The sequence below is a fragment of the Electrophorus electricus genome, chromosome 21, assembly GCF_041902795.1.
Source record: "Electrophorus electricus isolate QZ-2024a chromosome 21, ASM4190279v1, whole genome shotgun sequence".
NCBI classification, from domain to species: Eukaryota; Metazoa; Chordata; class Actinopteri; order Gymnotiformes; family Gymnotidae; genus Electrophorus; species Electrophorus electricus.
In genome coordinates this window covers 3,637,501-3,665,000 of record NC_137517.1, presented here as the reverse complement: position 1 = coordinate 3,665,000, position 27,500 = coordinate 3,637,501, and the positions used below count along the sequence as shown (strand labels likewise).

Here is a 27,500-nt window from a genome sequence, read left to right as displayed (position 1 = left end):
AAAAGGGTATAATGCTGAACCAGAGACAAAACCTGACCGAAGAGGTCATGCTAATATCACCACTGCAAGACACGCACTCTCACGCACACGCACACGCACACGCGGTCTCCTCCAACTTCACTTCCCCTTGTTTTCTCTCCTTTTTCCGGCTAAGAAAATAAGCAGAGGAACAGAGGGAGGGCGAGAGGGAGAGAGAGAGGGAGAGAGAGAGGGAGAGAGGGAGGGATGCTGTGTGCTACAAGCTGCTATTTGTCACAGATGAAATGTGTAAACAAACAAAGAAAAAGGAGACAATGCATTTTTAATAGCAGCTCTCATAACCAGCGTTGGGTCCCAGCTGACGGCAGACTCCATGGAAGCCTTAAGCTGGAACATCTACTCCAGTACAGAGTAACGGTGAACAATGACACCAGAAACAGCAGCTCTGGTGGAGTACTGGGACGGGGGGGACGTCTATAGGGAGGACGGCACACTGGACGTGGCTCGGGCCTGCTCACGCCTCCGGTGCTTGGTCAGAGGGAGGACAGAAGCGTCATCCACCCCCCACTCACAGGGAAAGCGTGTAGCGGAGACCCCGACTGCCTTGCTACAGATCGGAGATCCTCCCAGCCCATAACTGCGCTAATCGCTGGCCGAGCAGGCGGCGTGAGCCGGACGGGATAAACGCCGCCCCCCGCACGTGACGCACTCTCACCTTTCACGTGATGGGCGTTAAAGAGCGCTGGCCCGTAACCATCAGCTTTTACTGATACACCATTCCCATCTTTCCGATAGAAGCCTGCCCTCTTCTCAATCTCTCTTTTCCTCCTTCTCCTTTTCCTCTCTCTCTCTCTCTCTCTCTCTCTCTCTCTCTTTCCTTCTCTCTAGAGGAAACAGCTACAGAGTAGTCATATTTAATCCGCATCTCAGCGGACAACACAAGCCTCTCCAGCACTCCGCCGAGGCCCTCGGTGCTGTCACACTCGGGATAATTGCCTTAGATACCCTAATTCGCCGGTTGCTCTCTTTAAACGCAAAAGAAAAGCAGCGTGATTGACCTACATTACTGTTGATCTGTGAATTACGCGTGATGTCAGCGTCTTATTATTTAGTTCCTGCGGTGCGATTCGGGAGCCCAGGCGCTTATGTTCAGAAGCGTGTCGCTTCCCTCCCGACGCCGGCGCGTGAGGCTGGGACGTCAAAGTCATTTGTCACACTTCATTCGCTCTGACAGTCGAGGAAACGAGGCGCGTCGGGAAGGCCGGCACATTTCCGGCTGCGGCGTTCCAAGCGTTCAAGGGCAAGCGCAGTGGGAGCAACAAGGTAACGGAACGGTTCAGGTGACACGGACATGTGAGTACAACACAATTGCACACGTGAAACGTTTTTGTAGGAAGAGCCAACAATTCTGTAGTGGAATTCCGTAGAAGTGTTTCCACTGTACTTTGGGAATGCTGTTGTGAGGGCCAACAGTATTTCCTCACGCAAACATTTCAGCCGCTGTTGGACAGTCGGACGGTGCTGGGATAATGGATAAAACATCCACAGAGTGTCATAACAACGCAGTGCTCCGGTAAGCCGTCGGCTCCGTGCAGCCCCGTTTGGCTCGTCAAAGCCCATAACGGTCCCTCGGCGATTGAAAGCCCTCCGCCGATGTCCAGGATGTCCAAGCCCGTGGCATCCCAAGCCCAACGACTCCGGCGCGAAACAAACGCAGCAGTCCCTCACGTTGCTAATTTACTGTGGGCATTTTGCCGGAAGGATGGAAGATTACGACCCATTGGGGAGCGGAGAGAGCGAAACGATTTCCCAGAGTGCTCCTCTCGGTTTGAGCATTCGCTCATGCTCGCAGAATAGCAGGCCTGTGTTTAGAAGGGGCGTGTCCAGTCCCCATGGCAACAAGTCACTCCTCTGTGACTGCTGCCTCCCCACCCACACCCACACCCACACCCACACCCACACGCACACCCACACCCACACCCACACCCACACCCACACCCACACCCACACCCACACCCACACGCACACCCACACGCACACCCACACCCACACCCACACCCACACGCACAGGCAGAAATGAGTGTCAAGCACAGTGTCATTCCCAGAGTTCCCGAGCCCGGAGTTTCAAGGTCTTTCATCATCGTGTCTGGTTTTGGGATTGTTTTGGAGGGCACCATGGAAAATGTTTATCTTGATGACAGAGTAACCATTCCTCTCCCTCGTCTGAGGGTTTCTGTTCGCTATCTGGCTTGGGAATGGATCTGCGGGCCTTATCTCTGCTCTTTTCCCAGCTGAGGCGCGCGGGACGCGTTAAGGCGTCTGACTCCCGACAGGAAAGATGAGCCACCTCCGGCGATAAGGCCGCGGCCGGCTCGGGGACTGTAACAAAGCAGCCGGTGATAGTGCAGGTGGGTGCGCACGGGCGTACGCACGTGGGCCCGCAGCCGGGCTGGAGGATGGCGGCTGAGCCAGCGCAGCAAAGCGGCAGGGAGTGCCACAGGGAAACTCAACTTAGGCCTCGTCTGAGCGAGGCACCCGGGGGAAAACGTTCAATTATTTCCTCCTGCACAGCCTTGGGAGGATGGGGTTTTAGCAAGCGCGGCGAAGATAGCGTTTTGATTGGGTGGGAGTCGGGCTGTGCTGGGTTGTGATTGGCCAGCATGCCCAGCACAGGCCACAGCAAGACCCAAGATGCCTTTGACACATCTTCCTGTTGCCTCTTGAACAAGTGGAGTAGACAAGCACCCTGCCTCCCCTCAGTAACCATGGAAACCAACAGGAGGACAGGTTGACTGCATCACGAGGGGGCAGTGTGGACCTCCCAGTCCTACATATACTTGTGCTCCCTTTCAGTGGAGCCCACACACACACACACACACACACACACACACACACACACACACACACACACACACACGGCTGCTGAGTGCAGCTGCCTGTTCCTCAGCTTCTGCCATGCTCCTGCAGTGTCTCACTCATTTCTCTTTTGTTGCTCACTTATTGTCGACCCCAAGCACAAACAATAACGCACAGCTCGAAGCGGGACGTGAGCTAAATGTCCATGGATGTTGGCAGGGTAGGCGGCAAACTTAAGCAGCGTCTTAAAGAAAACCCTGTGCAGAATGACAAAAGTAGCCTTGGAAAATTCACAATGAAGTCCGTGCTTTACAGTGCGAGTGTACAAACTTATTTAATGTGTCCTTGTTTTCAGTAGCGGGCTCGGAAACCATTTTGCAAACAAATGCTGAAGTTTGTGGTGTGGGAAGCAGAGCTTAAGTGGTTTCTGGAAGAGACAAAAGGCTTGTGTAAGCGCAGCACGCTCCATTTTAGAGGCCCTCTTCACAGTCAACATTAGCATTCTTGTGGGGATAACAGGAAGGTTTGATGTTGACTTATAGCCAGTATGAGCAATGAGAGAGAGAGAGAGAGAGAGAGAGAATAAGACAAAGCAGAGAAAGAAAAAGATGCTGCAACAAAAGCACAGGACAACAAACAAAAAGAAAAGACTGGAGAAACAACAACAAAAAAAGAACCAAGGAAGAGAGGGATAATGAGAGAGAGAGAGAGAGAGATGGGGGTGCCCCATAGTGAGTGAGCAGTGAGTGCAGGAAGCCTGTCTAGTTTAAAAGGATCTGATGTATTGAGCGCGGTGGCCAGATTGAGGCATTGAGGATCCACTATGGTGGGGAGTCTGTCCTATGGAAACGTGTCAGGAAGGCAATTCCATTAACATCTTAATAAAGGCTGCCAGGGCCCAGGAGAGCACGCTTCTCACAGCCCGTGGCGGCAGCTACAAAAGGAACACAGAGCTCCGCAGCGGCCCTGGCACAGCTTCCGCACGGGAGCTTTGTGGCGGCCCGGTGAATATGCGAGGCCGTTAGTCTTCCCAAAGGACAGTGCACACCCTCCACCGTGGTCCAGTGGTTCCCCTTCTCCTAAGCCGTTTTCATTTACTGTCCTCTTCTCCATCTGGCAACATGAAAAGGGGGCAACAAAAGGCTTTGTTTTGGCGAGCTGGCGGCAGCGGGGGGGGGGGGGGTAAGAGGGCGCTGGGCATCGCGGGCGGGCCCGGGCGACCCCCCAGCCTGGGCGTGGGAGCATCGGGTCAGTCTCTCACTCTCCGCCTACCCGAGTGTGTGCTCGTTCTCTCTCTCTCTCTCTCTCCCGCTCTGTCTCAAGGACGGGCCCTGACACACACACACACACACACACACACACACACACACAAAAAGCTCTGTGGCGGTCCTCAGTACCATGCTCTTTACAGAGTGCGAGCACCCAAAAACCACTCACAGGAAAGGCCTCGACCGTGTGTTGTTCATACGAAACCCACCCCGTTATCCAGGGCTGTGACTCTGTATCTAGCGGTCGAGAACGCCACGACAAGGCGGCACGTCGGCACTACGGAGGGGGAAGGCTGGAAAGACCACCACTTCTCCACCCAGACCTTTTCCGCTCATGCCAAGGTGTCCGTATAGCTGAAGACGGCGTCACCGCAGGGGGCCAGCAACATTTCCCAGTGCTAACGTTCTGGGGAAGGAAAGTCGCACAGTCCTGCTGTCGCTCCGAGCACATCCGCTTCGGACAAATCTGGCAAATAAGCGAAGAGCTCTAACGCACCGACTTAACTTTGTCATGTAGAACATTGAAGAATTTCTCGCGAAATTTTGACCAAGAACGCAACTAACAGTAGAACCACAGTTGCCTGAGTGACAGCAGGAATGTTCCATGAGCAGCTGATTTCAGTACCGCACACGACAGCACATACCGTGAAGGGCCGCTGTGCGCTCCCATGACGACGGCCACCTGCACAGAGCCGACTCCTCCCGGCGCACGTTGCCGGGCTGCCAAAGGTTCGTCAGCGGCGCTCACGCTTCGCCATGACCAATCTGGACACTGGTACCTTCCAGCCGAGGGCCTGTCAGCCAACTGCTCCGGATAATTAGCCCATGATGTGAACACAGGGACTAATTAAGGCGTAGCTTGGCTATGGGGTCGAGGCGTGGTGGTAGCAGAGAGGACAAACGACTGATGCCCTCCTGGTGCAGCGGCCAAGCACCGGCAGAGAGGGTATGGGGACGAGGAAAACTTCCCTGGGCTTTAAGAGCATGGAGAGCTAAAGCCACCTTCACAGGTAGATCTACCTGTGCCTTCAGCCTTCAGTGTGGAATGTGGAGACCTGTCAATCCAGTGGTGTGCTATACGCATGTGGGCAAGTGGCTGGCTCAGCTTAAACAAATCACACACACACACACACACACAGACGTGTTATCACATTTGTAGAGTAGCACAGGTTTGATAAAACATGGACCCCTCCAACCTCTGGCTCAGCCCAAATGTACTGTAGGTCTGGTTCATTTATTAAGAAACACGTCAGGGGTTCTGCACTGACTCGTTTTAATTTCTCAGGTTAAACAGAGACAAGCCTGCAGGATATGAGAGAGAGAGAGAGAGAGAGAGAGAGAGAGAGAGAGAGAGAGAGAGAGGTGTAGCCATCCCCGGTATCACAACATGTAACTAAAACATCCATTGCCGCATTCGTGACCCCCTGACCTTAGACGCACCGTGCTTCAAACGCATTCGGAGTGGTGGTGAGCGTGACCAGCCATTAGCGCGCGATGTCACAACAGCTCACCATCCAGGAACATCATTAAGGACTCGAGCCACCTGACCACCCCACCTGGCCGGCCCAGCTTCGGTCTACGGGGGCGCTATTGAGCCGTGCACGCGTACTAGGGAAGTTCGGTTTTTTCCTCCTTTTTTTTTTGCAGACCCGTGGGGCGCGTGCGTTAAGCCCGGGCTATTTAAGCCATGCGCAGACAGAGGAGCTCCGCGCGCCTCAGTGAAGACCACCGGCCGCCTGGTGAACAGTGACGGGCGCGAGCCATCAGACAGCAAATATTTTAACAGCCTCTCGGCGACGTGCTCGCGGCTGCCGAGCCAAGCCCCACTTACACGAACCAGCAAGCAACATTCACGCGGACGTCCCCCAGCGTTCCGCTACACTGGGCGGCTGACGGGACAGAGCAGACCGGGGGCTTTAGAGAGACAAACAAACCCCCTCCTTAAGCACATAAACGCCCCCAATAACCCGCCAGGAAGCATTTAAAGCGTCAGGCTGGTCTAAGCAAATCGATGCCTTGCGCCCGGGCCTGAGAGGCTGAGCGCGCGTTTGGCCATTTCAGCGAACATTCAGATTCAGCTTGCGAGGGGTTGTTGTGTTCGCCTGTGCGCGACGCAGGCGTGAAGGAAGGTGCTCGTGGCGTCGCCTCCGTCTCGTGTAGTTAACCTTATTGATTAAGGACTGTGATGTGGAGATGCGACACTGTTTAAATCTCCCAGCGCTCCAAAGCGCAAAGCGTGTGCGCTGGAAGCGGTGTCCTTTACCTATGCAAAGGATCACAGAAGCGTGAACGGGACTCACTTAAAAACTTGTTTTATGAATTAGAATAAAGGGGTTTGCCGGTTAACCGAAACTGGAAATACTATACACGTTTACCAGGTACTGCGGGGTCACCGGTACAGAAACGGCAGGATTCCGAATTTCACATTAACACAAGGCTTAGCAATAATACGAGCCATTGATATAATCCGCTGGAGTATCCGCTTTGTGTTGTTTACTGTGATGCAGGATATTTCGCTAAAACAGTAATCACTCACGACACCAAATATTCCGGAGGCTCTACAAACATATGGCCACACTTATGTCATTCACGATTCTCTTAATAAGCGATTTCAAAGTGTCCCACTTATTTTCACAATTCCAACCTACGTTTATTTTTCGGCATTACGATCAGCCAGGCAGTTAAACACCAGTGGTTTCCGTCTTCCTCTGAGGAAACTAAGTCTTCTGTACTCTGCTGTGATTCGGTATTAAAGCTCATTTGTCCATCATGGAAAACAGGGAACACTCGACCTTCCAAGATTTCCAATTTTTCCAGCATTTACTTTCATTGTACCATCAAAAGCCCAAATGCTGTTTCATCTTAATACGAAAGCAATTCTAGGACGTCACGCGTCGGCAAGCAGGATTTAAATATTTGGTTTAAAAAAAAAAACCCAAAACGATGTATCCGATAACAGACGCACGGTATTCTAATGCAAATGTTGGGCGATTTTCTACTTAAAGGAACATTTATTTTATTTACGGCTCATGGCGGGGCAGTTCTTGCACAGTCGTGCTGCGTGAAGTAAAACAAAGATTCGTCTGCTGCTTTACTGCAGTGACAGATGAACACCCGCGCGGGAATAGCGCGCGGGGTTACAGATATTTGGCCACACCATCGTTCTGGCACCGCAAGCTGCGTGGACAAAACGCGCACGGACGTACAGGCATACCATGCAGCCATCGGTCAACCGGGGAGTTACGTCTCGAGCATTACATCGTAATATGTGCATGCGGAGAAACTTGGTCTGAGGTATGACACTTAGGGGTTTTTATGTTGTTGTTGCTGCTGGTAACCTGTAGAGACGCGCGACGACGACCTACAGCGTGCGTCCTGCGGACGGACTAAAGAAATCACTCGCGCGCACAGGTTAAAGGTCATAGGTGGAAAGCAAACGAATGAACCAAAAACGCGAACTGGAATAAAGTCCGATTGCACGTGCGGCCTACTCTTGCACGTCTGAGCTCGATATTGGCGTGATATCCTGTGCTTATCTCGAGCCTACGCGCGTAAGAGGAGTGATATGGACAAGGTTACACGGCTGTCTCCCAAGGTTCCACAGGCAGGTTGGAAAGCCCAAACGAAATTTGCCATTTTAGCTCATTAGAATGGCATCTCCATTATTCACACAATATCTAAAATGCAGCTGACATATCTTTATTAAAGAACGGAATAGTCTTCAGGTCTAGGTCAGCATCCTGTAATGAAACATTCTCGCGAGCGTGACAATTCTACTGGTTGTTTGGCTGCAACTCGTGGGAAGAGATAGGTATCAGTAATGAATGCTAATGTAATCACAGCTAACATATATAGTCTCCACTCCATCATTTTTACTAGGTCTTGACAATTTAAGAATGAAATATCAAGTAACCATACGCAGGAATGAAGTTGAATCTCAATGCGTATTCACGAAAAAGTTCAAACAACGTACGCCTATCAAAGGCTGAATTATTTACCAGCCTCTTACTACGGTGTAACAGACGGGATATTATTTATTTTGCATCAAACTCATACAAGGAGGGACATTTACAGTCGAGGCAATAGAACAAATGCATCGAATTCATGCAGGTTCTCACTTCAAATATTCATCCAACCCAGCTGTCAGTTGTACTTGATGCAGCCGACGGTGTTCGCCGCTTCAAATCTTTGCACCCAACACAGTGTTCGCAGTCGCATCTCACAAATAAATTTATGTCTATACTGATATTCATGATACAATTCGCCCCCGCCCGCTCACCTTACACGAAACAGCAAGCTGCAGTTAATTTCCTCGTTCATGCTCCAACTCAGCAAGGCTCTGGTCACGGTCGCGCTCGCGCTCCTTCCTAAGGTCGCGTATATCCAAACGAGAGGGCTCCGGCTGGCGTGGAGAGATCAAGGCTTCTGCACCGCAACCATTATTTCCTCGAAATTCCCTCGAAATGTTCACGAGAGCAGCTACCGCCTCCGAGAGACGAAGGAACGTGCCGCTTGGCCACTTGCAGTCGGTCAGCTACCGACTACCGTAGATGGAGCAGACCGAAACGCGTCTGCTGCTAAAACCGCGGGGGTTTTGGGGGGCATTCACAAACGCACGACAACTGCCCGGCGCATTCCCATACTTCATTAAGTGCGTCCGCCGGCGGCGACTACGGGCTCGCGCTTGGGCATCGCTGCTTTCTCAACGGCGCGGTGCGGGCGCCGGGTGCAGATATATCCGAACACTGTGGTTCACTTCTGCAAATGTTTGCAGCTCAGACGGGCACGAGGACGCCGGCGCTAACCGGAGCCCAACGGTGTGTGTGTGTGTGTGTGTATGTGTGTGTACGGCGTCACACGCACGCCTCGACGTTTAAAGCCAACCCCCTCGTGTCAGCCTCGTAGGTTCGGCGGAGCGAATTTGCATGGCGCAGGTTTTAACCGTTTCGGCTCGCTCGGGAAATCTCGTGTCCGCTGACAGCAAAGAAGAGAAGGGACGAGACCTAATAACGCGGTGTGCAATGAAACGCTGCGCTCCTGAAAATGGGGGTGCTTTTACTTTAAAAGTGGGCATCGGGTCGTTGGGTAGAGCACTGTAGAGTTTGCGTAACGTTTTGTCAGATTCCAGAGCAAAGACAAGTTGTTTTGATATATATTTATTAATGCATTCATTAATACACACACACACACACACACACACACACACATATCATATATATACATATATACATATATATATATATATATATATATATATATATATATATATATATATATATATATATATATATATATATATATATATATATATATATATATATACAAACAAAGAAATCAGAATTCCTGAGAAGAACAGGGAACAGGCCCACGCTTCAGGTTTTGTATGAATATGAACTGACAGCGTTTCTACTAAACAAAACCGTTCTGCGGAAACATCTTGACAGTGGTCTGGTAAAACGATTTGTGTCAGATTTATTTCCCCGCAACAGAGTAATCTTTTTGCGGAGTTGCCGTAGCCATCTTTAAGCTCATACATGTATGTAAAACATCATATTCGACATAAAATATGTAAGTAAAAAAAAAAACACACACAAAATACATGAGGTTTTGAGTTTATACGAGAGAGAGAGAGAGAGAGAGAGGCGGGGGGGAGGTGGCATTCTGCAGTAATTATGTTAGTGCAGTGCCATCTATGGTCAGAAAATCGGAATGACAACATTGTGTAGAAAGTCGCAAAAAATGCTAAAAGTTTTTGGATTCGTCCTTTTCAGTAAAACGTATTACAGCGTAAATAAAACGGTAGTGTGCTAGATGCCCTTTAAATGTGCGTAATCATCAGTATATACCAAGTAATTCCAAGTAAATGTCGGATACTGAATTTTTTAAGCCCTTGTCAACTGTGAAGTGCACAGGTATGTGACATGAAATAACGAGCCCACGTTATAAAACGTGCAGTGTCTAACTAAAAAAACGAAAATCAAACAAACAATAAACACACACACACACACACACACGCACACACACACACACACACACACACACACACACACTTATTTATTTATTTATTTATTTATTTATTTTACAGAAGAACATATTCCGTTTTTTGTGTGCGTACCGACGATGCCGAGGCTTGAAATGGCTTCCTCCCCTCTCCAGCTTGCTTTATCAGCCATAAGAAAGAGATTGCACATTAGCCCGAACCCTCCGCCTTTGTGCTCAAAAAGCAGTCAAGAAGAAAGCTTTACCGGCTTCACTTATCCCGTGATCCATCAATGATTTAGAGTGGGAACGGGGCCGACGGCGGCCATCAAAAGTATTGCGCAACTGCCAGGGGGTAGAAGTGGAGCACGCAGCACGCGGGGTACACTAAAAGCCATAGCCGCTCTTAAGAGATGCGAGTCAATACCTGGAGGGCAAATGCACGCTGGAGCTTAACTCTCAGAGGCATCAAACACACGGCTTCTCAAGCCGTTACTCACCAGCCCGCTTGGAGCAAACGGAGAGGGAGAGCGAGCGCGGCCCTGACTGGAACGGGACCGGAGCAACTCTGCAGCGCGCGGGCGGTCGCGCGCTGGGGCTCCGACTCCGAGGTTGGCTCGAGGGCCCACTCTGGAACGAATGCTGTTATTGGTGCAATCCGAGTGACCTTGACCGCGACGGCACAATCTGCGTTTAATTACCGACGATTGTTCAACTGATGTTTTACGAAGGCACCCGAATTGGGTTGAGGTTCCAGATGTTGGGGGAAAAAATCAAAAGGAGGCGCGTGTGAAACGTGTCAGGGCATCGGGAGATTAATTAAAAATACGTTCATGCCAATCTCTTGCGGGAATTCATATAAAGGTTGATGAGTAATGTAGCAAAATACATGGTTTTTGTCGCAATGATTTAAATGGTGCATTTGATTTTGGAGTAATTGAACATATTCTCATGTTAAAGATATTAACTATAAAACAGAATAGCTGCATATGAGTATTAAGCAAACAGCTTTTTTAAAGACATGCGGTGATAAAATCCACTGAAATATCAGCGATTTGTAACCGATGACGTACACTATACCTTTGTGTTGCGTTGAAAGGGATCCATGAACTCAGAGCTGACTGTCTGAAGGCCTGGACCTAGAGGAGCAGTGATGCTTATTGTATCACAGCTGAACCCCATGGCCCCCTGCGCAGGACACACCAACCAGCGGCGTTTCATGGTAATATTATTACTGTTTTTCCTGTTTGGCTAGGTTGTTTTTTTTGTGTGGTTGTAATAGCATATCTTACATTAAGCTAAATAGTTAATTGTGGAATCTTAATACTGAAATTTCATTTATCATAGGTTGTCCCACTGACCAAACTATGTCAGGTTTACCTAAAACTTGTTGACTTACTCTTATTAAAGATGGGACAGTTTTATTAACAGTGCACTGAAGTAGACTCAACCATATGGTAAGCACTATATTTTCTGACAATAGAAATAGCCCAGAACTGGCACTCAGGAAAGGGGGTGCTAGAGAAACCCTGTGATCTCTCTAGAGGGTCTTATGTAAAAGGGGTCTTGCTCCCGCTGGAGAGAAGGCTTTTCTCCGCGTGCTCTCTCCAACGGAAATGTTTCTGGACATTTTTCCGACATGCATGCAGCAGAAGAGGGTTATTTGAAGTGCTGTTTGTAGAACATTCATGGGCAGTGACCCAAAGAGTGCTTATATCCCAGCATGCACTCAGGGCTGCTGAATTTCCCAACATCTCAACAAGCATTCTCGTGGCACCGTCGTGATTCCCAGGAATGGTGGCGGGAGAGCTCCTGTTCCCCCGGAGCTGTCCGGAGACAGTTATGTCCATGTCCGCCATATCCCTCAAAGACGCAAAAAAAAATGCAGCCGCCGGATATTAAACAGCGGCCCCGTGATCCGGAAACCCCCCCCCCCCCCAGCGTCGAACGCTTCCATTAAGCCCTTGGGAGCCCGCCAGAGCGGAAAACATGTACACAGCCTGATGCGCTGACCCGATCCAGCCAGGCCTGCGCGCTGGACACCCAACAGACAAACAAAAGAGTGTGAGTCATCGGTGACAGCGCTCGTACTTCCACGGCATCTTTGCTGCCATGGCAGGAGCTGACAGGCACCGGCCATAAACCCCCCCCCCAAAAAACCACCGTAATGACAGTCATCTGCAATCAGGAGCAGGCTCCTCCCTCGCAGTGAAGGGCATAATTGCAGGGATTTTGGAAGCTGGAGGATCAATAATGCCAGTCTCTCCACGGGAGAACATGGGTGGGGTGTGTGTGTGTGTGTGTGTGGGTGGGTGTGGCGCGGGGCGGTGTTACCACCAGCTTCCAGGCCACGTGTACCCCACTTAAGGGTACAAGGGGTATCCTCGGTGATGCACTGAGCCAGTTTGCCGGCCAATCGTTGGATGGGGTGGGGTGGATCCCACAGTGAGCAAACATCACGAGGGCGAAGACGACCTGCCCAGTGACACGGGACGCCTGTTCTTGTTGGCCTCTGAGTCATGCAGAGAGACTCTGAGCAGTTGTGTCTTGCATGGTATGACAAAGTGAGTATTGCCCTGCTATTAGGAGAGCATTTTTGATTGGCTACTATCTAGGAATATTGGAATCACATGGTACAATAGCACATTTTTTACACTGTAAAACTATAATAAACTGTACTGAACCGAACGCATAAACTTTAAAAATGAACTAACCAAATATGTCCTTGAAAGAAAAAAAACCCTTTACCTTCACAGAAGGTATTTTTGCAGCTGGACAAAACTACTACTCTAACCCGTTGGCATACATAAGTCATTGTATTTTTGAATTCCACTGTGGGGAAACCACTGAGCTTTCCACCACGGTCAGCAGGGGCCTTGATCTTCTCACTTACCATGGTCATCCCCAGCAGGTGGTTTCAGGCCAGCCCAGTGTGTGTGAGGTCTGTGGTCTGACCAAGGGCCCATCGACCAGCTCTCCAGATGCCCGAAAGGGCTTCCATCCCTCACACCCTCGCGCACACACACACACACACACACACACACACACACACACACACACTCACACCACACGCTCATGCTTCACTTGTCAATGTTGTCGGTGGCTGGAAGCTCCAGGGGCTGGCCAACACGCACAGGTGTTGGACCACCCGGAGCGAGAGCCTGTGGTTAAAGACCCACCAGCGAGACAAACAGGTATGTTTCATTCTCTCTCCCGTCACTCTGTGCAAGTGTGAGCGAGTGAGAGACGGAGAGGAAGAAAGACGCGACAAACGTCACGCATATAAAGATAAATACAGATCATAATCAAGACGTGTGTGTGAGACAAGTTTGCAGTGAACCTAACAGTATGTCACCTCTTTTAAACAATAAAATTAAAAGAAAACAAAACAAAACTTACATAAGTTGTTAATGTCAGTTGAAGCTATATGTGGTCATGTTCAACCTCTCACCTTTGTTATGTTGGACCAGTGACTCCGCCCACCACAATCACACACACATCACACCTAGCTGTTCTGATCACACCTATAAGCACATGTGATGGAAACACCTCAGCATGGCGCACTTCTAAAACTTTAAAACTTCAAACAAGTAACGCGAGATTTGTGTATGCGTGGAGGTGATTGCCCTCTGGGGACTTGCTAACTGCTGGTTGCTTCGTTGCTTCTGGCGGTGAGTTGCGTGCGGTGGGTACTGAGCAGTGTTCGTGGAGCTGAAGCGTTTATTACTGTTTTGCCCTTGCTTGGAGGTGTCTTACTGACTGGGAGGGTGGGTTAGAGGGGTGGGGCTCACGTATGTGCCGTGCTCTCGTGTGTCATGTGTCCCGGGACATGTCACAGGCGGCGTCAGCAGCAGAGCGGGACGGACGGGGCCTCGCGCCTCTCGCACCGACACGCGCGTGCCCACGCGCACACGCTGGCGCCCCAGATGGCCCGGCCGTCATCGAGTCTCCGAGGAGATCACAGTCACACATCCGAGCCATCACACGTCTGAAGGAGACATGAGGATAAACAACAACAAGAACGCAGACGAGCCTGGCAACACAAACCCGGCATGAAGCAGACAGCCATTCCCACGCCCGTTTGCCCGAGTGAAGACGACACCCTAATTATACAGATGATTAAAGAATATGTACCCAATGCAGGCACACACACACACACACACACACACACTCACACACACACACACACACACACACAGTTACACACACACACACATACACACACACACACTCACACACACACACACACACACAGTTACACACACACACACACACACACACAGATACACACACACACACACAGTTACACACACACACACACGGACACACACACAGATACACACACACACACACACACACACACAGATACACACACACACACACACAGTTACACACACACACACACACACAGATACACACACACACACACAGTTACACACACACACACACACACACACACGGACACACACACAGATACACACACACACACACACACAGATACACACACACACACACACACACACACACACACACACACACACACACACAGATACACACACACACACACACACACAGATACACACACACACACAGGCCCAAAAGGTGTCACAGAAATTAAACCTGCAATCCTCTGGCATTTAACTGTAGTCCATTCTAGTAAGATGTTTCTCAGAAGGCGATTCACAGCATTCACGGACTCAGTAATGCGTTTGCTTTTAATTGCTCACATTTGCCGCCCTCAGCATGAAGTGTTCAAACGGAAGCGGCATGCCCTCACTAAACGGGCGGGGTCGTGAGAGGACAGGTGACTCTGCAAGGCCCGTGGGGAACGAAACCCGGCACTATCGGGGCCAGCGGCGCTGCTTTCTACCCCGATGCTGCGCCTACAGTTAGAAAAGAAGCATAGCAAGATGATGAGGGAGTTTGGCCGCTTTCACTGTCAAGCTTGGGGACAATCGCGTTCTGTCTTCAAGTGCCATTGAGAATGTTTTGAGCATAGACTCATTTTTCCAAGCCGTGGAACTCGCTGGCTCAGGCAACGTTTTTCCCCGTTTTTTACGGCGGACGGACCTTCCAGTCAGTCAACACTCCAGACAATGCCACTTCCGACTGGTTCTTTCCGAACAAGATTCCAAACGCCCTTTTACCGATCCAGGACTCCCATTTAGGTTCCCAGGTTAGATACCCAATTGATCATATGTTCCCATGACAACAACGAATTTATGGCCTATGGGAGAAGCGTGCTGACAGATGCCCCGTGTGCTTATTGTTTTACAGGAGCTTCTGCTGTTGATGTATATGTCACAGATCAACACTGACAAGCTGACAGCCAATATCTTCTGGCAGAAGGTGTACCACATGCAACAGTTAGCTGAACAAGACAAATCCTCCACTTCCTTCTGTCCTGTACTCAGATGAATGACAAATGCAGGAGAGGCAGCCATGAAAATGCAATCTTCCGACCTCTTTGGAGCAAATACATCAACCGACTAGCGGCTGGGTTTACTTTTTCCCATCTGATGGATGCGAGATTTGCCGTGCTCTTATCGGAAGGGTGGGTGACGACGTCGCCGCTCAAATGACTTAAACTCAATTAATCTAAAAACGTCTTCAACTTCATCTCTGGAAATCTCAACTCCCCCCCCCCCACACACACACCCCACAGACACCCAAAAGCCAACAGATGAGTTCCGTTCCCATCTCCATTCCTTTTGGATAATGTCACTTTCCATGCCGGAACACGGAGGACAAGGCAATTACATCCGCCGCTGCGTGTCAGCGCTCCTGAGCTCCAGAGGGAGGGACGGGAAGCCCACCTGCGGCTCGCCCTCCCTCCACGTGTCCCCGCGCGGGGGATATAGGGGCTCGCGGCTCGCCGCCCCGGAGAGACGACATGCGGGCTTTGATGCCTTAATCCGGTGTGGCCTTTCGCACGGGCCCCAACCGAAGGCGATGTAGACAGGGGCTGCAAATGGATGGAGGGATGAGGGAAGGATTGGTGGAGAGGATCACAGAGTGACACAGTCATTAGCGACACACCCCCCCCCCCCCCCCCCCCGTGGCGACGAAGGACAACAGAGGACTCATGGGCCATCAGCGGTCAGCGCAGGTGAGAGAGTGAACAGGACACTGTTGGAGGTGGAGGCCCCTGTTGGAGGTGGAGGCCCCTGAAATAGATTCGCCTCAGTTCTTCTCAACGGCTCACGTGCGCTCCAGGACACGGCGTCTCGACTGTACGATGCCCGGGCGCAGTAATGATTTCAAAACATGAGCCGCTCAGGATTAGGATTAGGATTACCATTCCCAGTGAGGTGTGTGTTCTAATCCAGTCGTGGTTCTTTGAAGTTTATGACATGGAGGGTCCAGACAGACCTGCGCTCATGTTGACATAACTCATTCATCCGTGTGCGGAACGTCTGCATAAATAACTCAAACATATCTGGCAAATATATATATATGTATATAAAACAAAGTTTTTATGTGTGAGGTTTCTGTTTTACATGTTTACATGTTTTATGTTTTATAGAGAAAAGAGTAATATGTTTGTTTTTTTAAGGACAAATATAATTCCACACATTTATGGAATTTGTATTATTTTATACACATGCATATTTCATATAACTCAGAATGTTTAAAATTCTGAAAATACAAAATACAAATACTAATGCAAGCACAATTATGCTGTAGTCATATTCTTTCAAGATTCACCCTGTGCCCTCTGCTTAGGGAAGTGCATGCACAGGGTGTGTGGGTGGGGGGTGTGTGTGTGTGTGTGTGTGTGTGTGTGTGTGTGTGTGTGTGTGTGTGTGTGTGTGTGTGTGTGTGTGTGTGTGTGTGTGTGTGTGTGTGTGTGGTTCTACTCTGCTGCTGTCTACCTCCTCTTGGTCTCTCCATGAAACTCTTCATGAAGCAGATTTAAATTTAAATTAGATTCATTCAAAGTTTCATTTTTTAATCATGTATTATTCAGAGTGAAATCACTCCCGAGTACCTGCTAATGCTATCCTGTAGCATAGCTTTCTGGACTATCATTACCTCTAAAAATTATTTTAAAAATGTAAGACCTGTCAAAGGTTTTCTCCAAAATTTCATCCCTGTCTTCCCATCTCTCGATCAATTAATAGGCATCAGAGTGCAAAAAGATTTCCATTTTAACGTTATAGCCCAAACGAAAGATCTAGTATTTCCACCATCTGAAATGTGGATATTTAAATGCAGAATAAACTGGTGCTTTGACCCCACAAAAAAATAATACAGATCAGATTAGACCTCAAGGATTAAAAATAAACAAACAAACTCAAACCTTTATTACATGAAATGACCCATCTGCAAACGACATGTTTCTGTGTGATTTGTCTCTATATAAAAGGCTGTAGGGTAACAAACAGGGTGAGACAGAGAGACACTTTCACCTGGCTAAATCTGAACATGGCTGTTTATAAGGAGAATACCACTGACACGAAATTCGAGTCGCCGTGATGTTGAAAGAGGAGCCCAAGCTCTGTTCCTCCATGGAAGCTTTTTACACACTTCCCATGTCACCCCTCTTCCCGCTGCTGCTAACATGTTGTCACGGAATGCCGTGGTTGGAACAAATGTCAGGTAAGATGTATTTTTAACTCGAGCAAATGCCCTCTCCAAAGTAAACGTTTGATTCTCCCTCCAGTTTATTTTCGTTATGTCTGGGCCTTCTTTTCCATTAATATTGGTTTAATGTAATTCCTAATGCTTCCATGTCTGAGGTAAGCCTCAGACGGAAACAGGACGTGCTTCATTACCTGTTCAAAAAAACCCAAAAAACAAAAAAAAACCACACATGTCCTCATGGGGCCAGAGTGTTATTTCTCTCAGCTACTGACGGCCTCGTGTCGAGCCCAGAGAACGTTAATGCAGGGGTGTTAAAACACTACCATGTGCTCGCACAGTAGCGTTCCACACGTCCTTCACAAAAACCGGAATTGTAGTCCTGGTAACTTCGTTAGCGCCACAGTGTCACGTTTCCCCAGAGGGGCTGGAGCAGACAGGACTCTTTTCACTCTAAAACACTCACAAATGTACTTTATCTGTTCCAGGGTCATTGGCTGCAAAGACTAATATCACATAACTAAGTGCTGTCTGAAAGGATTTCAGCCCCAGAGCAACTGTTCAGCTGTGATGTTGTCAGAGACACTTTGATACTAATCTGCCAATACTGTTAATTTCAAAGGAAAGACAGTGATTAATACCTCTATGCAAATATATGTACTCATGTCACTATTGTCTGTCTTAATGACAGTTTTTGAGTCTTTTGCATCTTAAGCCACTAGGAAGGTTTTTTTTTTTTACCAACACTGATGCTTCTTGGATAGTTTATGAACGCTGTACCTTTGAGAAGCTTCTATGTCAGTTGTTCAAAAACGATAACTTCTATTCAGTAGGAGGATCTCTATCACTGGCTAAAATTTCCAAACCAAGGCCGGAGAAACCTACGGTCCCGGTGAACGAGGTTCAGTGAAGGTTAAACGCAACCCAAAGGTTAAATGTAACAAGTCTTAGTAATATTTGTTAAAAAAAATCCCAAAATCCGAGTCACTAGACATGACTGAAGACCGAGACACACGTCCTCTATCCACTGTGTTTAGTCCAGTAATAATCCCAGCGATCTGTTTGTTTATAACACAAACTAGCCACTCAGTGAATAGCTGATATGATTTAAAATGGTGTGTGTGGAGGTGTGTTTGTCACAGAGAGCTAGAGTGTGAATATCAACTCCTCCACCATTCATCCCTGACCGCAGTGTCCAGGCTCTGCATCAGTGCGAGGGAGGGATCACTGAAGTGATCACCATTAGTGAACTGAAACTTAACGCTCTATACCAGAGATAACCACTGACAGCCTTGCCTTTCTGATCAGTTCTCTAGAAACTGATCCAGTTGAACAGGTGGGAAAGTTATAATCGCAAACCATGCTTCAGAACACAGCAGCATCCAGCAGATGAAAAACCCAGACGAAGGCGTTCAACACGGTTGTGGCTTTTCGCTGTGCGTTTCTGCGCAGACTGAGTTCCTGGCGACGCAGCTCTCTAACTACATCAAGCCGTTGTATTAGCCTATTTAACATTATGCCTGTTATGCAGCCAGCTTGGATTAGGGCAGACCACAGGATTGCCAGGATCACCTGGGAGACGGGAAGGGAGAACATCTCCAAATCGCCTCCGCAGCAGTCGGTACTCAGTGGCTGTTAGCAGGAAGCCGGGAGAATGGCCTCTAATTGGCGTGTTAATTGCTGCGTAAATTCAAGTGGCAAGAGGTACAATCAGATGGTGATTGTGGCCTGCATTGCATGTCCTCAACTGGCCTGGCTCAGGGTGGCTCTCCATGAGGAGCAGATGGAGATCAGGGCTGTAGATGTTCCAGACAGCAGGCCCAGATCTCTCAGAACAAATGAAATGTTTAGCAAAAAATACAACCATAACACAGTTTAGATATTTGCCTTTGAATGGTGGCTAGATAGATAAGGAAGCATACATCTGCTGACATACGGTTTGTATGCACATATTCTTTCATTCACTTACACACACACACACACACAAACACACACACACACACACACACACACACACACACACACACACACACTCACACACCCACACACACACACACACACACACACACACACACAGACACACACACACAGACACACTCACACACACAGACACACTCACACACCCACACACACACACACACACACACAGACACACACACAGACACACACACACACCCACACAGACACACAGACACACAGACACACTCACACACCCACACACACACAGACACACACACACACACACACACACACACAGACACACTCACACACCCACACAGACACACACACACACACACACAAACCCACACAGACACACACACAGGCACACACAGACACACTCACACACACACACACACAAACACCCACACAGACACACACACACACACACACACAAACACACACAGACACACACACAGGCACACACAGACACACACCCACACCCACACACATACACACAAACACCCACACAGACACACACACACACACAAACACACACAGGCACACACAGACACACTCACACACACACCCACACACACACACACAAACACACACAGACACACACACAGGCACACACAGACACACTCACACACCCTAACCTAATTTCTTCAAATCAGCCTTTGTGTCCTACATGCTTTCATGCACAGGAACGAGACAGGATTCCTGAATTAGGATTCAAACACAGAAATAAATTAGGATTCAACAGCTATGCCTAATTTGCTCCAAGGTACACCAGATCTCTGGCCTGGATGGGTCAGCGCTGTTTTAGTGGCACGTGTGAGACCTTCACAATATTAGAACAATGCTTGTAATATTACTGCAGATGTACATGCTGCTTCAATACTTCATCCAACAGGAAATCAAAAGATCCTTTATTAGAGACCTCACACAGGTACACCGAGAAACCTCACACAGGTACACCAAGAGACCTCACACAGGTACACCCAGAGACCTCACACAGGTACACAGAGAGACCTCACACAGGTACAGCCAGAGACCTCACACAGGTATACCCAGAGACCTCACACAGGTACAGCCAGAGACATCACACAGGTACACCCAGAGACCTCACACAGGTACACCCAGAGACCTCACACAGGTACACAGAGAGTCCTCACACAGATACACCCAAAGACCTCACACAGGTACACAGAGAGACCTCACACAGGTACACCAAGAGACCTCACACAGGTACACCCAGAGACCTCACACAGGTACACAGAGAGACCTCACACAGGTACACCCAAAGACCTCACACAGGTACACCCAGAGACCTCACACAGTTACACAGAGAGACCTCACACAGGTACACCCATAGACATCACACAGGTACACCCAGAGACCTCACACAGGTACACCCAGAGACCTCACACAGGTACACAGAGAGACCTCACACAGGTACACCCAGAGACCTCATACAGGTACATCGAGAGACCTCACACAGTTACACCGAGAGACCTCACACAGGTACACCCAGAGACCTCACACAGGTACACCCAGAGACCTCACACAGGTACACCCAGAGACCTCACACAGGTACAGGGAGTCAGCTGTTTCCCGGTATACGTAAAGCCACGTCATGCCTGATAGGGAAATGTTAGGACCTTAAAATCAGATCTAAATTTCATTGGTGACCAGCGAGCACTGAGGTGATGTGCTCCTGATGTTTAGTGTCCTTAAGAAGACGAGCACCAGTCTGAGATCAGACATTACTGCACTCCAGGTGTCATGATACAAACACATGAACAGTCTTCTCAGAGAAAGGTCAAGACACACCAGAGCATGAAAGCATTCCTTTAGGGGAAAAAACAGGAATAAGTGTTTGATAGGAATATAAAAGTTCAAATGAGAGAAAAAAATTAATGAGATTTTTAGGATAAGGTTTAACTGTAAATGTTAAACACACGAAGAGATTCCCTGAACGTCACTAGAAATACAATCAAGGCTGCCACCCAGAACTTCTGTTTGTCTTCCTTTCATACATTACAAGTTATCCAACCCTTAATGGCCACAAGAAAGAAGAAACAAAATGCCGAATGGAAAAGCGCAGGGAAGAACGTCAATTAAAAGTAAAGCCAGAGCCAGCGATGGACCCTGGAGGCAGCCTGCAAGTAAACTCAGCCACAGAAGATGTCAAATCACTAATATACTCATTAACAGTTCTCTGTTGGATAAATGAGCTAAAAATCTATACAGAGCAGAAATACCAACCTACTGCCTACATCTATTAAACGAAAAACTATGGGCAGCAGCACAGAACACTAACAGCGATAGCAAAGCAGACTTCCTCAGACTGTGCCTGAATTTACAGTATTCTTTATTAGTTTCAGAAGGGCCATGTTAGTGCTGTAGTTTCAGTGAAACTTGTGTTTTGCTGCAATATGTGCAAGAGTTAGTGCCTACTTTCTCCAACATCTTTGAGATTAAAAGCAATTAAAAATAATTCCTAAACTGTTAGTAAATGTGAGACACAGCTAATAAAACCATAATACAGATTACACCATATGAAGTTTGGTGTTCATATGAAGTGGTGTGCAGTCTCCTTTACCCCTAAAACCCAAAGCTAATATGTCCACAATTGCGATTACATTATGCTTTCAAATGCAGGGGGTCTCTGGGTAAACTCATCAGAAACAGCATCAACATATAATATATATTAAGGTTCCCTCACTAAAACACTTTATCATAAAGAAGCACTACAGACGAGAAGACGAGAACTCAGAGAGCGCTGATGATAATAGTCATAGTGCTTTCACTTATAAACACACACCTGGTAACATTGATGCGGATGGATTACGAAGATGTACGCTCGACATACTGAGAATCTAAGCCCTTGTACGCAAAACGTTTGCCTGAACGCAAGTCAGCTAGAATTTCCAAAAACCACGCGGTCTATGTAGGACAAACCTACCAGAGTGTCTAGTACAAACCTACCTGAGAGTGTCCAGTACAAACCTACCTGAGAGAGTCTAGTAAAAACCTACCTGATAGAGTCTAGTACAAACCTACCAGAGAGTGTCCAGTACAAACCTACCTGAGAGTGTCTAGTACAAACCTACCTGAGAGTGTCCAGTACAAACCTACCAGAGAGTGTCCAGTACAAACCTACCTGATAGAGTCTAGTACAAACCTACCAGAGAGTGTCTAGTGCATATTGCTTTTATGCATAAACTAGAAATCCTGGATAGTTTATATTGAAAGGATTTATAGGGTTCATTTTTAGTTATGGCCAAGATGAAGTTTTAAAACCCCTAATCTCCACTTAAGTAATTTAACCTGTTGTGGTCGACGCACGCACTGGTGTGTCGGCCTCGATGCTTTGCAATGTTTTTATTGATATTTTTGCATAGAAATATGGTCCAAGCACTTCCCAAATCTGTAAAATCTGCCCTTTCAGTTCTGTCAATAGTAAGGGTATAGAGCCCGTCAGCGGTTAGATCTGGGTTAAGATAGACATTATCTGAATATATCACACACAAACTGAACCATCAAACTGAAGCCTAATATTGATTGCTGATTGAAAAATGTGCTGGCCCTAGGAGAAGTTCATCTAGCCAGCTATTCTAATTTTTGACTGAGAGACCGAGGAAGAACTCATGATTGGTTGTTGTTGCAAGTCCTTGAAAACGCAATAAGAAGTCAGCGTACTTTCAGAAGCAATATTACACACAATGGATTAATACAAATGTCAAGAGATCTGTTGCTGGTCTTGGTTTCCAGTGAATACTGGTGAGCTTTACTGGGCCAGATTATATTTTAGCATGGCTTTGTAACGAATGGGCAGATAGGTGCAGAGTAGGATGTTATAATAAGATTTTATTTAACAGGGATGGAAACACAACCAATGACAGATACAACAAAAAAAATTGAAGAAAACCAGAACCAATGGAGAGAAACAATTTAATGAGGCAAAACGAGACGGCAGAGACAACAGACAAGGATGCCCGCAAGGAAGCCACAATTAGGAGAGAAAAACACACGGTGTAAACACACAGGTGAATGAGGGCAAATGAGGCACAGTTGTTATTGAACCTGATGTTCAGATGGTGACAGAAACCCAAACAAAGAGCATGTCACACAATGCCATGGGGACCGCAATCCCCGAGGAGGAAACATGACATCCATCCATCCATCCATCTATCTATCTATCTATCTATCTATCTATCTATCTATCTATCTATCTATCTATCTATCTATCTATCTATCTATCTATCTATCTATCTATCTATCTATCTATCTGTTCTCATTTTCTCGGATATCAGACATTTCACTTCAGACATCTGGTTTTTGGGTTGTCCCAGTCAGTGGACTCTGGTTTGCACTTCCAGTCAGCATTAAGGAGACTCAACATTTGATTGATTGATTTATTTGGTACATTTCACGTTGTTTTTCAGTGCACTATGCATTGAGACTGGTTCCCCTGGTAATGTATCAACTTTAAGTCATTGCATAATTAAACAGCAATCAAGTGAGCAGAATTAATAATAAAAGAATCAATAAAAACACATACAAATTTGTATAATCATAAATCAGTGGTACTCTGTATATGCAATATATGCTATGAAATTGTTATTATCACAATAATAGTTTTATTCTTTCTGTTTTTCATTCTTCATTAATCAGAGTTATTGCATAAACTGTATTGATGCAAAATGTTTCTGGCTGTAGTCATCTTTCATTAGCAATGAATTTACCTAGGTTATATCTAGGTTATCACGCGTCTAGGTTATCACATATCTAGCCTATTGCATCGTATCTAGGTTATCATATTGTATCTAGCTTATTGCATCATATCTAGGTTATCACATATCTAGGTTATTACATCACATCTAGGTTATCACATATCTAGGTTATTACATCGTATCTAGGTTATCACATATCCAGGTTATCACATATCTAGGTTATTACATCATATCTAGCTTATTACATTGTATCTAGGTTATCACATATCTAGGTTATTACATCATATCTAGGTTATCACATATCTAGGTTATTACATCGTATCTAGGTTATCACATATCTAGGTTATCACATATCTAGGTTATTAGATCATATCTAGGTTATCACATATCTAGGTTATCACATATCTAGGTTATCACATCGTATCTCGGTTATACTTCCATCTTAAATTTAAAAGGAAAATTAATGTTTTAATATAAGCCCATTAAAAATAAACATATACAGACTGACATAATTGTGGGCCAGGGCTGTTGCCATAGCACTTCCTTTAACGCAAAGGTGATAATTATTTGTAAAGAGAATGATTCTTTATCAGGCACAAAGTAGATAGCTCAAAGATCAATTTTATATGGTTCGCCATATTAAACATACACATGGCACTTTAGGTATACCAGCCTATCTGATATCTATCAGTCACTTTATGACTAAAGCCTATGTGTGTGTAAACCTTGTAGCTATGCAGTAAGAGACTGCAATCGATTTGCTGTGCATGTCAAAGTGCGTCACAAGTCCTGGTTTACAGCAGAACTGGTGATATTAGTGAGAGAGTGGACCATGCTCAAAGAAAAACACAGGAACACCTGGACCAGCTCACCAGCAGAACAGCGTCTACATCAGCCATACTGCTTTGATGAAAATGATCACCCATCCAAATAATACTGGCTGAGCACTGATTCTGGGGTCAGAAAGGGGCCGATAATGAATGGGGTAGAGGATGATTGACAGGACTGGGGGTGGGACCTATTTCCAGCTAAGGTGGTGCACATGCCTGCCGAGCCCCGCCCTTTTTGTTTGGCTCAACCAATCACATCATCAGGAGCACAGGTTTAGGCCAACTAGAGGCAGCACACCTAAATGTCCACACCTCTTTACACCTCTACAGCTACACCATCACCTCTGTAGAGCCATTCGTAATTATCAACTGATACTGATACACACACACACACACACACACACACACACACACACACACACACACACACACACACACACACACACACACACACACAAACAAACAAACAAGCATGCAAATAAAAGTAAATAAACAATTCCTAATGTGGATTAAAAAAAAAAAAAAACATCCACAATATCAAATCTACCTTATCATACTGGGAACATTCGGTCTACACAAAGAAATAAAACATATTTCCACACTTTGTCCATATACACACACACACACACACACACACACAGACCAATCAGCTCTACTCAACCAGCTACCGTTGGCTTGAGTTGTTTGCAATTTTGCCATTGTAATCAAAATCCGATGAAAGCGCCACAGCTCATACAATCATTACACGGCACTCAGAGAAACGAGAGCCCCTATGCTGCAAGTGCATCCGTGATCACATACATTGTGTTACATCTGCATTTGGCAACAAAAAAATCCAACTGAGTTTATGTTCTAAGCAGCACTGAGGTGATTTAGCTACATAACAGGAGCTGATTATTCCGAGAGCCCTGAATCTGCATGGGGGACTGCGAGGTACAGCGTCTCTCTCTCTCTCTCTCTCTCTCTCTCTCTCTCTCTGCTTAACAAGACCGCACGCTCGAAACCGCTGGGGAAACCGTAGAGTAGGCATTTTCACACAGACCAGGGTAATGGTGTTCAGCCTCGATTGGTTACGACTGAGTGGTCCTTGCTGGTGCCGGGTAGTGCTGACGCCTTCCAAACTCTTCAACAACCCCCCCTCTCTTGGCACAGGAACCAAGGGAGAGCAGAGGCAGGAATTCATCTAATGTAAATATGGAGACCCGGCACCTGCTCGTCCTATCACTCATGCATTTGCAACAGCTGACATTTCCATGACATTTCAGACCCAGGGACAAACTAAACAAAATGGTTGCCGTGCGCCATGTTAAATGGGAGGGGGGGGGGGGCGTGTCAGTATGGAGTGGCGTTTTTCCCACTGCCTTGTACGTCTTTGTCTTATTGGGTGCAGAATATAAACAGTGAACACCTGGAAATGTCAGCGATTCCCTTAGTGCAAAGCGGTTAACCGGGGAGACGATCATTACCTCTCGTGGAGCAGACATAATGCTGTATGCTGGATGAGATTTGGGGAGGACTAGGACTCTAACTACCTCATCGCCTTTGGTACTGAGGCACGTGGCTGTTAATCCGGAGAGACTGTCAGCGATTGCCAGGATTAATTTCAGTACGTATTAATGCAGCGTTCAAGATGTTGGTGCGTGTGTGTGTGTAAGAATCTCATTCAGTCACCTACAAAATAGATGTGTTTATTTGTCCCTGACCCTTACAGTGGTGTAAGCAACATCAGCTAATGTGGTGTGAAACCAAATCCCATAATTAATCCAGTTAACTGGGACCTCTTTTACCATTAAACCAATTATGGTGTCACAGGCCTGGGGTCCTTGACCTGCTAATGGGGGTGACTGAACTGTACCCCAAATCTGTGGGTCTGCAACCTGATCTGTTTTCACACTGGAAATGGATCTAAAATACACCCCCCACACACACACAGACAGACACATGCACGCACACATACACACACACTCACAGAAAAGAGACATGGAAAAGAAACAGCCATGTTTAGCCGACTAGTTATTTCAGTGAAATTTCTGCATATACTGACAAAATGGCACAACACCAAAATGGCACAGTGGTGTTCTATTTCTGCAGAGCAAACACAGGTAATGGGATTTCATTATGCAGCATGTAACCACAGTTTAAAAATATTACATCTAAGATGATGTATGTTTATTTGAACTTATTACTAAAGTATAAAACTGACACGGTCTTTCTTGCAATGTTCCGCCCAGAAACCTGATGTTACTCTTTTCCTTCACACGTGGAGCCAGGTCTTGCAGTGAGTCATAATCCGCAACACACACAGTGTGACAGTGAGCTCGGTA

The 27,500-nt window shown here is 47.1% G+C and overlaps 1 protein-coding gene across 2 annotated transcripts in view; it reads right to left on the bottom strand.

Annotated features, from left to right (window-relative positions):
- Positions 1-8,927, bottom strand: part of plxna2 (plexin A2) — a 142,037-nt gene extending 133,110 nt beyond the window's left edge. The window contains exon 1 of one of the 2 annotated variants that reach the window (XM_035521313.2): positions 8,383-8,927. The gene's annotated coding sequence lies outside the window, so the exon portion shown is untranslated. The remainder of the gene's footprint in view (positions 1-8,382) is intronic. The other variant, XM_081704060.1, reaches the window with a different exon arrangement.
- Positions 8,928-27,500: the final 18,573 nt, after the last annotated feature.